Below are 12,534 nucleotides of genomic sequence, written 5' to 3' on the forward strand. Positions count from 1 at the left end.
TTCAGTACACATTCAGCTTTAAGTGTAGTAATGTCCTAATTGGAAAAAGAATCTCTATCTGCACAGAGAAACAAATAAGTCCAACATCACAAGTTACACTGTAGCCTGTATTTCTCTCTCCTGAATGGCAGTGATCTCCATGTGATCAATAGTGTGACCACGTGAGAAATGACAGTGTGGTGCAGTGTAACATATAGTTCTTAGTGGCATGAGTTTGTGATGGACTCGCCACCCTAAGCTCACACTGCACCAGGCGTCAGCAATCACTGGGTTTGAGGCTGGAGGGCAGCTCGGGTTACGTGTCAGTTAAACAAGTGTTATTTTGTTGTTTATTGTATTCTGTTACTGCTGAGGTTACAGGATGATTTTTCTCATAGGGCTCTGTTAATGGTCCTTCTTACTAATTATGATTTTGTCCCTGCCCAGAAAAAGAAATTGATATATATCTGAGTTCAGCATTTATTTTGGCATAGATTCCTGCATCCCTGAAGGCTGTGGAAAGGCAACAAGGGGTTGTAGCATAATGGGAGATATATGGAAGTTTCCATCCCAAGGCACGTGGGTTGGAATTTGGGGACAGCTGACTGAACCAGGGTGCCCCCACCCACCACACTTTGTATCCAGAGATGAATTGTTTTTCTGCCCATTCTCTGTCTCACTCGCTGGCCTTCTCATTCACTTCCAGCTGCAATAACATGAGGCAGAAACCACTCAGAGTCTAGTGATTCCATTTGTGAAGGAAGAAGGCTTTCACTCAGAGTGCCTAGTGCCAGCGTCCCCAGTGGTGACAGCAGAAGCAGAATTGCTAACCTCAAGAGATCAGAAATAATTAGACTTTTAAAAGACATTATGTTATTTGGTCTGTCATTGGATTTCTGAACTCCCCCTGCCCACCCCCAGTGTGTGCGAGAGATAATTAGTGCTGCCCAATCTCCCAGGCTGGGGTGAGGGACATGGTCCAAGAGCTCTTCACCCACCCCTGTCCCTTCCTAGGCCAGATGCTCCCGGGAGGGAGGGGGCAGGAGTAGACGTGCCGTCCATCCCAGCTCCATTGCTCCCAGCCTACACTGCTGTGTTCTTTCTGCTCCCCCTGCTCTTATGAGAATGGCTTCCAGTTACTGAAGGGAGGGGCTGGGAGTGGAGAGAGCTTTTCCAAAGCAGCTCTGATTGGCTGACTGCTCTACTTGCTGGCCTTTTGGGGCAGAGCAACCAATCACTGGGGGCTCTCCCCATGGCAGAACTCTGCTGAAAGGGCTGTCACCTGTCCTCCTTGGCAGGCTGGGGCTTCCCTCCTCATGACAAGCAGGGGTATCACCAGGGGACCCTGATTTCCCTTGGAAGCTGCTCAGGGGTCCCCTCTCCCCCTCAGAAAAGATTTAATAACTAAGAAAAGAAATGACAGAGTTATTTACAGGCTATAGCTTATAGGCCTGTTTGCTGGCCTCAGAATGTCCATGCTGAGGTGTGGGCAGGGAGCAGGGACATTGTCTGTTGCTTCTGCTTGGCCAGATGGGATTGCTAGTATAATTGGAAGAGATAAGAGATGGAGCTGAAGTGTTACAGGTTATGGTGGGAGTGTAATATATGAGCATAAACTGGAAAGCTACCTGGCTCCTCTCTAGAGCCAAGCCAAACACCTAGTTAGGAGAAGCCTAAAGGAGGAGAGGGGAGGCATAAGAAACACTAAAAGTCAAAGTAAAGCCTGGCCTTGGCCTAAGCACAACTTCACTCCTCACCTCTCCCATGGGATACAAAAGGGATACAGAGACTCAAGATCCTCCAAAACAGAACATGACCATAAGTTGTAAGGGGTGGACTAGGGGCATGCACTGCAGGTGTATATGGGCTTGTTAAGAATGGGGGAGAGATGGCTGCCAAGGTAGGCAAAGTATTCTACACTTTCCAGTTCTTCTTTGTTAATGTAGATCTTCCTTGCTGAGTCTGGTGATTGACCGGGGACTGGCTGGTGGAGAACTTTTGTTTTGCTGATGTTCAGAGTTAGTCCTAAGCTTTTGTAAGCTTCAGAGAAGCAATTAAGAGCTATTTGTAGGTCCTCCTACAGCACAGTCATCTGCATACTGGAGTTTAGTTCGTGTTGCCAATGTTACTTTAGTTCTGACACGGAGACAAGAGAGGTTGAAGAGGTTGCTGTCAGTCTGATATTTGATGCCAATGCCCTGTGGTAGGCACTCTTGTATTAATATTTTCATAGCTGCTAAGAAAACGGAGTAAAGGGTGAGTGTCAGTACACAGTGTCAGTACGCAGCCTTGTTTTATACCAGTTTGGTGACAAAGGGCTCAGAGGTAGAGCCATTGCACTGGATAGAGGCAGTCATCTGACATGGAGGAGTCTAACAATGGTGATAAATTTGCTTGGACAGTCAAGCTTTGACATGACTTTCCACAGAGACTCATGGTTGACAGAGTCTAAGGCTTTGGTCAGATCAATAAAGGCCATGTACAGCTCCTGGTATTGTTCTTGACATTTTTCCTGGATCAGCCTGACTGCAAAAATCATGTCGGTGATGCCTCACAATGGTCTGAAGCCACACTGGACTCTGGAAGTAGTTCCTCTGCAAGGGAAATTAGGCAAATTTAGTAAGATTCTAGCAAGAATATTCCCAGCAATGGAGAGGAGGGCAATAGTTGCCACAGTCAACTCAGTCCTGTTCCCTTTTTTGAAAACGGTGATGGTGTCAGCATTATGTAAATCAACTGTGATTTCTTCAGTGCACCAGATTTTAAGAAGCAGCAAATTAAGCTTGTTAGTCAATGTTTCTCCCCCTGCATTCAGTACTTCAGAAGGTATGCCATCAGGACCTGGTGCTTTATTGTCCTTCATTTGTTTAATTTCTTTGCAGATCTCATCAGGTATCTGCGGGTTGACAAGAGTTTCCCAGATTGGCTGCTAAGGAATTGAGTCCATGGTGTGGTAAGATTTAGAAGCTTTTGCTAGTGTTCTTTCCAGTGCTCTTTGATGGATTCATTATCTTTAAGAACGGTACTATCATCTTCGGATCTCAGAGGTGTGAGGCCGCATGAGCGTGGTCCATACAAGGTATTTGTCTCACAAAAAAAGCTCCACCTATCATGTCTGTCAGCAAACATTTGGATTTCTTTTGCTCCTCCCACCATTTGTTTTTGATTTCTTGGATCCTCCTTTGAACTTCAGCTTTGAGCTGGTGGAAAGACTCTGCTTCTGACTTGATAGTGGTTGGTTTTTTGCCAGTCACAGAAAACTTTCCTCTTCTGGTTCAAAAGGGCTGTAATCTCAATGTTGTTATTGTCAAACCAGTCCTGATGGCGTGCAGGTAGCAAGGCCAACAGATTTCACGCAAGTCTTGTAGATGGTCTGTTTTAGCGTTTACCAGTCTTCTTCAACATTTCTGTTGTCATTTCCAGGTATGCATATGGCCAGTGTTTCACTGAGGAGTATTTGGAAGTTCTCTTGGTGCAATGAGGATTGAAGTCTTTAGATATCGTAACGCCATCTGTGTGATTTGGATTGTTTTCAAAGTTTCAGTGCAATCCTGATGGACATGACTGACCTTACCAAGCAGTGGTCAGTCCAGCAATCATTGGCTCCTCTCGTGACATGGGTGATATGGACATCTCTTAGATCCTGTATTCTGACAATAACATAGTCTGAAGGTGCTGCTGTTTTGAGTAGGGATGTTGCTATGTCATTTTGTACTTGTTGTTTTGTTGGAAGATTCTGTTTGTGATCAAAAGGTCGTATTCTGCACATTTGCTGAGTAGAAGGATGCCATTGGAATTGGTCTTGCCCACTCCTTCCTTCCCAGTGGTACTACTCCATACATTAGAATCTCAGCCAACTCTTGCATTAAAGGCTCCTAAAAGGATTATCTTATCTGTTTTTGGAATGGATGAAAAATTGTATCAAGGTCAGTGTAGAAGGATTCTTTCTGTTCTTCTTCAGCATTAAGTGTTGGTACATATGCACTGATAACAGTGGCAAATAACTTATTGACCATTTGGATGCAGAGGATTGCAAGCGGCTCATTGATGCTGATGGGGAGATCAGTCATGCAGTTGACTAGAAAGTTCTTGATTATGAAGCCATCACTGTGTATTTGCCTAACGCTTGCTGGTTTTCCTTTCAAAATGAAAATGTAACCACCACTCTCTTCCCTCAAGTGACCTTCATCTGCATGTCTTGTTTCACTGAGAATGGCAATGTCAATGTTGTACCTTGAGAGTTCTCGGGCAACAATTGCTGTTCTGCATTCTCCAGACGGCATTGCTCTTAGGGTCTTAAGTATACGCAAGCTTCTCCACTACGTCAAGGTGTCAGCCCAAGGAGAAGAATTGTGGTATATAGGAGTAGACTAATACCCCTGTGATGGTATACCCCATAAGGCTTCATGGGAATATGCTTATGAATGTTTATATGATATAACTAGAATATGTTTTATGCTACACATGCCATGCATATCTCTGTAAAGATTATGATCTAGTGAATCTGTTAATCCTATTTGTATGCATGTATCATTTGTATATTCGAAGTTATGAATATTGGTTGTGTAGTGGCTTGATTTTTAAATAGCCTTTGTAAAGCATTTGTCCAGCTTCTTGAAAAAGGAATGTGCAAAGTAAGGGCCCAGTCAAGAAGCACTTAAGGGACAATGAATCTTGGAAGGCTCCAATCCACATAAGAAGTCTACATGAGGACTTTCAAGGTAGCAGGTAAGCAATGGCTGCTGCCTCTAAAAACAGAGTCATGCATGGACATGTGACCCGCCCACTTGACTCCAAAACTCCATTGTGGAGCTGGACTTTGCATAGGAGAGAGGAGGGGGTCTCCACCCACAAGAGAAAATCTATTTAAACCCCTAGGAGACCCCTCCAGTTTGTCTTCAGCTGGCTAAAGAGATAGCCTCTCCACTTCCCAGGATACCTGTCAGAAACTGGAACAAAGGACAGTAACTACAAGGGATGTGAGTGATTGCCTGACCAAAACTGGAAGGAGACTAGTCTGTAAACGGAAGCTTACTGGGTGAGGTTTTTAATCTGTATTCAGTTTTCTTAGACATAGACTTGCGTGCCCTATTTTATTTTGCTTGGTAATTCACTTTGTTCTGTCTGTTACTACTTGGAATGACTTAAATCCTACTTTCTGTATTTAATAAAATCACTTTTTACTTATTAACCCAGAGTATGTATTAATGCTGGGGGGCGGGGGGGCAAAGAGCTGTGCATATCTATCAGTGTTATAGAGGGCAAACAATGTATGAGTTTGCCCTGTATAAATTTTATACAGGGCAAAATGGATTTATTTGGGGTTTGAAACCCATTGGGAGTTGGGCATCTGAGTGTTAAAGACAGGAACACATCTGTAAGCTGCTTTCAGTTAAGTCTGCAGCTTTGGGGCACACAGTTCAGACCCTGAGTCTGTGTTTGGAGCAGACTGGCGTGTCTGGCTTAGCAAGACAGGGTGCTGGAGTCCCAAGCTGGCAGGGAAAGCAAGGGCAGAAGTAATCTTGGCACATCAGTTGGCAGTTCCCAAGGGGGTTTCTGTGATCCAGCCCATCACAACCCCTTTAAGTAGTTTGTGAGCTGTCTAGTGGCGATCGCTGTTCTGTTTTAGAAGCCATCAGAAACTAGTCAGAGGAGCAGTGTGTATTAAACTAGGCCTTGTATGTCTGTATATAGTTAATAAACATGCTTATTTGGGAGCTATTGAAATGGATCTTTAAGGGCCCATGGTTTGGCAGCCCTTTTCACCAGTACCAGTGAAAAGTCAAAATCTCTTATCTGCAATACAGAGCAGTTTATCTGAGAAAGAATTATATAAGCGGTACAGAGTTATACAAAATACATTCCCCCATAGTTAGCCTCTCTCCCACAAACATACACCCTCAGTAAGTACGCTGGCCTAACGCAGTATCCTGATTGGCAAACATGGCAGATAGCCACCAGCTTTACAGATGGCTTCTCTTTTCTTCTCTTCTCTGTCACCTGGTTTGTCTCAGGTTCTCTCATAGCAAGTCTTTAGCTGCCTTGAGACCCTCTGGTTTCAGGTCCTACTTGAACCCACAAAGTAGAGTCTCAGCTACTCTGTCTAAACAGCATTACGAGCCTCTAATTAATAGTTCCCCTTCTTCCTTTGTGTAACAAGGCTGCACTCACTGCAGTGGCACCTCCTGCTGGTCAGTCTGTAAATTAGCTCATTTCCAGAGCTGAAGCGCCCTCCTCTGGTGGTGTCTCACCTGCTGTTACCCAACCTTTCTGTCTCTACCATGCCAGGGCCTGTATCCCTCCTAGACCATGGCGCCCCTTCCCCTGGGTATTGCCCCATAGGATAATCCAGGCAGTATCCATGGAACAGAGCCTACTGCTCCCCCCGCCTAGGCGCCAGATCTGCTGGCAGCTGGCCGCTTCTGACAGGCTGGGTGCAACAGGCAAGGAGTCAGGCAGGGAGCCTGCCTGAGTGCCATTGACCCAGAGGCACCCCAGGTAAGCCCTCACCCCAACCTCCAGCCCCCCTGTGCACCCCAAGCCCCTTATCTCCAGCCCCACCCCAGAGCTCGCATCCCCAGCTGGAGCCCTCATCTCCTCCCACACATCAAATCCTTGCCCCAGCGCAGACTCTCCCACACCCTAAACCCCTCATTCCTGGCCCCACCCTGGACCCCACATTGCCATTTAGAGCCCTCACTCCCGCCCACCTCCTGGCCTAGGGTGTTTGGTTTTGTGCCAATAGAAAGTTGGCAACCCTCTGAACCATACAAAGCTGTACTCAGTTGAGTCACAGGAACACAGAGTGTGATGCACTTATGGTGAGACAGAGAGAGGCCAGACAGAACTTGGGAGCCAGCTTTCTTTCTCTGCCTGTGTTTTCTAACTATTTAGACCGGGGTAGGGAACTTATGGCACACATGCTGAAGGCGGCATGCTAGCTGATTTTCAGTGGCACTCACGCTGCTCGGGTCCTGGCCACCGGTCTGGGGGGCTCTGCATTTTAATTTAATTTTAAATGAAGCTTCTTAAACATTTAAAAAACCTTGTTTACTTTACATACAACAATAGTTTAGTTATATATTATAGACTTATAGAAAGAGACCTTCTAAAAATGTTAAAATGTATTACTGGTATGCGAAACCTTAAATCAGAGTGAATAAATGAAGACTTGGCATAGCACTTCTGAAAGGCTGCTGACCCCTAATTTAGACCCACAAATAGAGATAAGATCCCAGCACCCAAAACCAGTAGTGGTGGCTTTCTCTCACCCCACCTGCAGAGTCTGCACTGAGTGAGGAAAACTCACCTGTGAAAGGGAAATTCAGAGCAACCCACTCAGAGTGTTAACCTTCACTCACCTCAGTGCTGCCCTATCCTCCAGGGGTTCAGATAAGCCTGGCTGTTACACAGGAGCACAGATGGGGAGGGACACAAGGCACTTCCCCTGCAATTTGCACAACTTGTTTTGTGTTTTAAAGAGTGGCTTCTGCTTTTTTGTGTTTTGGGTTGGGTTTCCCCCTGCTCGCTGCCCCACCAGCAAGTTGCACAATTCTCTTTTCTGGATGAGAACACACAACTAAAAGACAAGCTTGAAAGGCTGCTTCCTTTCCATGTTGATTTTCCCTTTCACCTTTTGGGTGGCTTGACTCAGCTGCATGTGTTCTTGGTGCTTGCTGGCTCCCTGCCTTGCTTTCAGTTCAGCCACCCCAGCACGTGGCACTAGGGGTGTGTGTATGGGGGAGTTATGAAGGAGGAGAACTGGAGGGCACCACCACTTTTAGCAGCAGCCCACGATTTGCCTACCTTCAACTGTGTAAGGCCAGGCACAATTGCAGTCCCTGCAGAGATTGCTCCCTCCAGGTCACCCCATGGAGGGAAAAAGGCAGGAGAGGTGGGGCAGTGACACCCAGCCTGCAGAAAGAGACTGGCACACCCAGCCTGCAGAGAGAGACTGGCACAGCAGAGAGTGCTGTACTCCTTCTGCAAATACAGAATTCCTCCCTGACCTTGCCTTTGACCTCCCCCAGCATGGGACTGTACAGACACATGGGAAGAGCAGGTAGCAGCAGAGGTGCATGACGCGTCATAGGTACATGAGAACTGTGGGTCAGAGCCACATGGAGATGGCAGATGGGAGGAGTGACGGGTAAAAGGTGCACACCACACAGAGGGGGTCGGGAGTTGAGAGTCCCTGGAAAGATTCTGGGGGCCTCACTGGCAAAGTCCAGCCCACACCAGTGGGGGTGGAGCGGGGAGCTAGGAGCTCACGGAAAGTGGGGATGTGGGTGATGCGACTTGGCGGGAACCAGGCTGAGGGACTCCTTGATTGGGGCATATAGAGGAGCACTGGAGTGAGGAATTTTCTGGCCAGAGACAAGGGAATCAGGCATTAAACTTGGGAGACCAGATACTGGTGGAAGCCCGTGGGCTGCCTGGGGGACTAGATCTGTGGCAGTTTCTTGCCCAGGAAACTGGGAGATGGGGGTAGAGGTGGGAACCAGGGGCTGGGTACTCACAGGGAAGGATAAGACCTGTACTAAACACATGGAAACCCCTCCTTCTCCAGGGCCAGGCCTCTGGCTGTGCTATCCCACTCTGGTGTAGTTTGGGGGTTGGTTTGGTGGAGCCATGGAGGCAGCTGCTGAGCTGCACCTGGAGGTGATGGGACGTGTGCACAAGATGAATGGGGATGATGTGTATCAGGTGACGTGTGCATGAAACAGGTGGGGCGATGTGTGCGCTGAATTGAGCATGAATGGGTGTGTGCAGGTGGGTGGAAGAACAGGACGGAATGAAAGTGGGTGTGCAATGAATGCTCAGTTGGATGGATGGAAGGAATGCACTAAATAAGTGTAAGTAGGGCAAACAGGCAATATGTCAATCTATGCAGATGTATGCAAATATTCATTTTTGTTTGCTAATATTGGCAGGTCAACAGACTATCTGAGCAACTCAATATTTTTAACATATTTCTCCTCTCAACCTCCCTTTGAGGTAGGGCAGTGCTGTTATCCTGTTTTACAGATGGGGAAACTGAGGTACAGGGCAACTAAGTGACTTGCCCAAGATCATACAGGGAGTCTCTCACAGAGAAGAGAATTGAAACCAGGCACCCAATGTCCAGGCCAGAGCGCTGATCCTGCACCATCCTCCCTTCGTTAAAGCTAATTTAAGTTAAACTTGTGCAACTTCCCCATAGAGATGACCACTGAAATTGCACCATCATGATTCTCCAGCAGGTTTAAGACAAGAAATGCAGAAGTGCAAACAGAAGCTCCTTTGGGGAGCAGAAGAGGCCAAAGATCTGGGCCCTACAGCCAATCCCCTCCTGCACACCCCTCTGTTCCTTCCCAGTGTCTGCAGTAGCAGTGGGGACTTGTAATCCCTGAACCTATGGAATGTGAAGAGTAGCACAAGGGGTGAGAGGGATCTATTGGCTGCATGTGAAATTGTCCCAAACATTTCCCAATACAAATGCTGAATAAATCTGAATAAATCAACACGTCTCTAAGCAAAAGCTTTCATTCCCTGGCCACAGCCATGGGGAAATCCTCTGGATCTGCACCACTGCAGCTCTCACAGTTTAGCCTGCAGAGACCTTGCCTGCTTTTTACAAGCATTGGTTGGGATTTGAGGGGCCTCACTGTACCATCTGAGAACCTGTTCAGCTGCTTTGTGACTCTCCTGGCTCCCCACTTACTGTTTGCACAAGGCCTCAGCGATTGTCACATGCTGCCTCCAATCAAACGCGGTCTCGGGTGACCCTCCACATTGCACAAAGGCAAAGAGATCCCCATGGCCATGGATTAATTACAAAAAAAGGCAGCCAGGGACAAGACCATGAAAAAGGAAACAGAGCTCACTGGGGGGCATCTGGATATGGACAGCCATGGAGCTGAGCACACACTAAATCCTTTACAAAATGCAGCTTGGGTCTCATCTTCTGTAGTGCCCCGTGCTCTTTGGCTGCAGTTTGGAAGAGGAGCCCTCACCTCACCCCTCCTGAGTCCATAGAACACAGAGCACCCGGGGATATTCTAACAGCCAGAGAATGAACTATCACACTCCCAACTCACTCTGGCTTCTGCTCAGAGTTTGAAGAAAAAGCCATCTCCAGACTAAGCACCAAGCCAGCCCAGTCCCAGCCCCAGAAAACAATGATGCTGGTAGGATGTGGAGGTTTCTCTGCAGGTTTCCCATGGGCTTTGGATCAGGCCCATAAAACCCATGTCTGTCCCACCAAAGTCAATGGGAGTTTTGCAGTTGACTCCAATGGCAGCAGTATTGGGCCTACAGAGGGGGGAAATTTCCCAGTAAGGTTTAATATGCTCTTCTCACCAGCTTTGCTCAGACACAGCTGTCTGGATATGGGGCTGTGCAGGGGAGACTCACCCAGAGTGTGTTAGGGGCAAATTCTACCTTGAGTTACCCCCTATGCAGTCCCTTTGACTTCTGCAGGAACCACCCTGTGCTACCAGGAAGATCCTGGGTCTTGTCCACATGTAACTTCCATGGTTCAGTGGAGCAGCATGGACGTAACTGAGAGAAGAATTTGGCCCTTGTGGCCCAGCACCCTATTGCGTCCATCCTAGTTCTGGAAGAGAGGAATTACCATATAAACCAATCCAGGTTTAGCAGGACAAACTACTGCACGGCCTGCTTCCATCGCTATATACTGTGATGGAGCAAGGCCAGATGGCTACAGTAAAGTAGTAAGGAACAGGTATGTTAGCCCCAGGCTAATCAAATCCCTAGGACCATAGTAACCAAATGGCAGTTGCTTCAGGTTAATCAAGACACCTGGGGCCAATTAAGATCTTTCTAGAAGGCAATGGAGATAGCTACATTGATTGGGCCACATTAAGCCAATCAAGGGCTGGCTGGAACTAGTTAAAAGCCTCCCAGTTAGTCAGTGAGATTCGTGTGTGAGGAGCTGGAAGCAAGAGGCGCAAGGAGCTGAGAGTGAACTGCTGGAGGATTGAGGAGTACAAGTGTTATCAGACACCAGGAGGAAAGTCCTGTGATGAGGATAAAGTGTTTGGAGGAGGCCATGAGGAAGTAGCCTAGGGAGTTGTAGCTGTCATGTAGCTGTTACAAGAGGCACTATAGACAGCTGCAATCACAGGGCCCTGGGCTGGAACCTGGAGTAGATGGTGGGCCCGGGTTCCCCCCCAAATCTCCCAACTCCTGATCAGACAAAGGAGAAGTTGACCCAGACTGTGGGTTCCACAAGAGGGGAAGATCACTGAGTTGAGCAAATCTGCCAATAAGCACAGGACCCACCAAGGTAGAGGAGGAACTTTGTCACAATACACATACAGTGCCAATTCATAACTCCTGAGTAAAGTTGCCCTCAGTATGGAAAGGAGCAAATGTACATTCCCTCAGAAAGCAAAAACATATTTAACTCAGAAGGAAGATGCTCTTCTCATTCCCCAGGAGAGATGAAGAGCATTTGGAAGAAAGCAGATGACTCCTCTGCACTCTCCTTCCTAGTCACTCCTCAGCTAGGCTTTACTAATCTCTCCAAGCGCCTGGCAGCAGACAGAGCCTGTCAAAATCCACCTCCATATGCCTGAGAAGCTCAGATTTTATATCCAATAGCTTCTCCAATATTCCTGGGACTCTCCCTGTAACATCTCATCCTTCTACGACTTCAAGAAGAGATCTCTGTAAGCCCGAAAGCTTGTCTCTCACCACCAGAACTTGGTCCAATAAAAGATATTACCTCACCCACCCTATATCACCCCTCTATAGTTGTGACACACTGTACCTCAAAATAACACTCTGTAACCCCCATATTCACCACTTGTGTATGGTCATGATATTTTGTACTCAGCTTGTCTTGAGAGGCATCACTTAAAAAGTCATGATTTGCTGAAACTCATTGTCCTGTTTAAATGTGTGTATCATCATGTATATGAAGTTATGCGATTTTACTACATGTGTGTTACTGAGGCCTGTTCCGAGCCCATGGTCTAACTGCTTAGTAATAACAGAGACCATAAACAAAAGACCTGCATGTCATCCGCAGAAACACATTGGGCTGCATGTATACAGAAGGTGAAAGCAAGATTTTACCATTCATATGAAGGATACTTGACAGCTCATGCAGATAGTGGGGTTGCCTAGCCCCATGCCACAGATGGATTTTCCCAGTCTGAGGAGAGGAGTATAAATAAGAGACAGTGACATCATCACTTCATCTACCTCTCCTCCCCCATCTGTACACAAGGAAGCAAGATTGTCTGGAAGAAAAAGAAATCTTCATTGAGACAATGGGAAGGGCTGGTCATAACTAGAAGGCATTCCAGTTAGCATGAACTGCTGTGAAGTTGTGGATGAGAGAGAGAAATCTTTTTGGTTTTAGAATTATTACCTTGGTAAATTTAGGATTATGTTATGGTTTTATCTTTTATTTCCTTTTTGTAACCAATTCTGATCTTCCTTGCCACTACCACTTAATCACTTAAAATTTATCTTTCTATGGGAACAAATCTGTTTTATATTTCATGTAAACCCATCAGGTTTTGGTTGAAGTGTCTAGGGAAT

General features: G+C 46.7%; 2 protein-coding genes across 3 annotated transcripts in view; one reads left to right on the forward strand and one right to left on the reverse strand.

Annotated features, from left to right (window-relative positions):
- The window catches only part of LOC127051009 (NACHT, LRR and PYD domains-containing protein 3-like), a 166,566-nt gene extending 159,147 nt beyond the window's left edge, over positions 1 to 7,419 (reverse strand). For both annotated transcript variants that reach the window (XM_050952786.1, XM_050952785.1), the window contains exon 1: positions 7,341 to 7,419. The gene's annotated coding sequence lies outside the window, so the exon portion shown is untranslated. The remainder of the gene's footprint in view (positions 1 to 7,340) is intronic.
- LOC127051008 (NACHT, LRR and PYD domains-containing protein 3-like) overlaps positions 1 to 12,534 on the forward strand; it is a 572,024-nt gene that overhangs the window by 454,075 nt on the left and 105,415 nt on the right. The window lies entirely within an intron of this gene.

The sequence above is a fragment of the Gopherus flavomarginatus genome, chromosome 5 (assembly GCF_025201925.1).
Source record: "Gopherus flavomarginatus isolate rGopFla2 chromosome 5, rGopFla2.mat.asm, whole genome shotgun sequence".
In the NCBI taxonomy this organism is placed as follows: domain Eukaryota; kingdom Metazoa; phylum Chordata; order Testudines; family Testudinidae; genus Gopherus; species Gopherus flavomarginatus.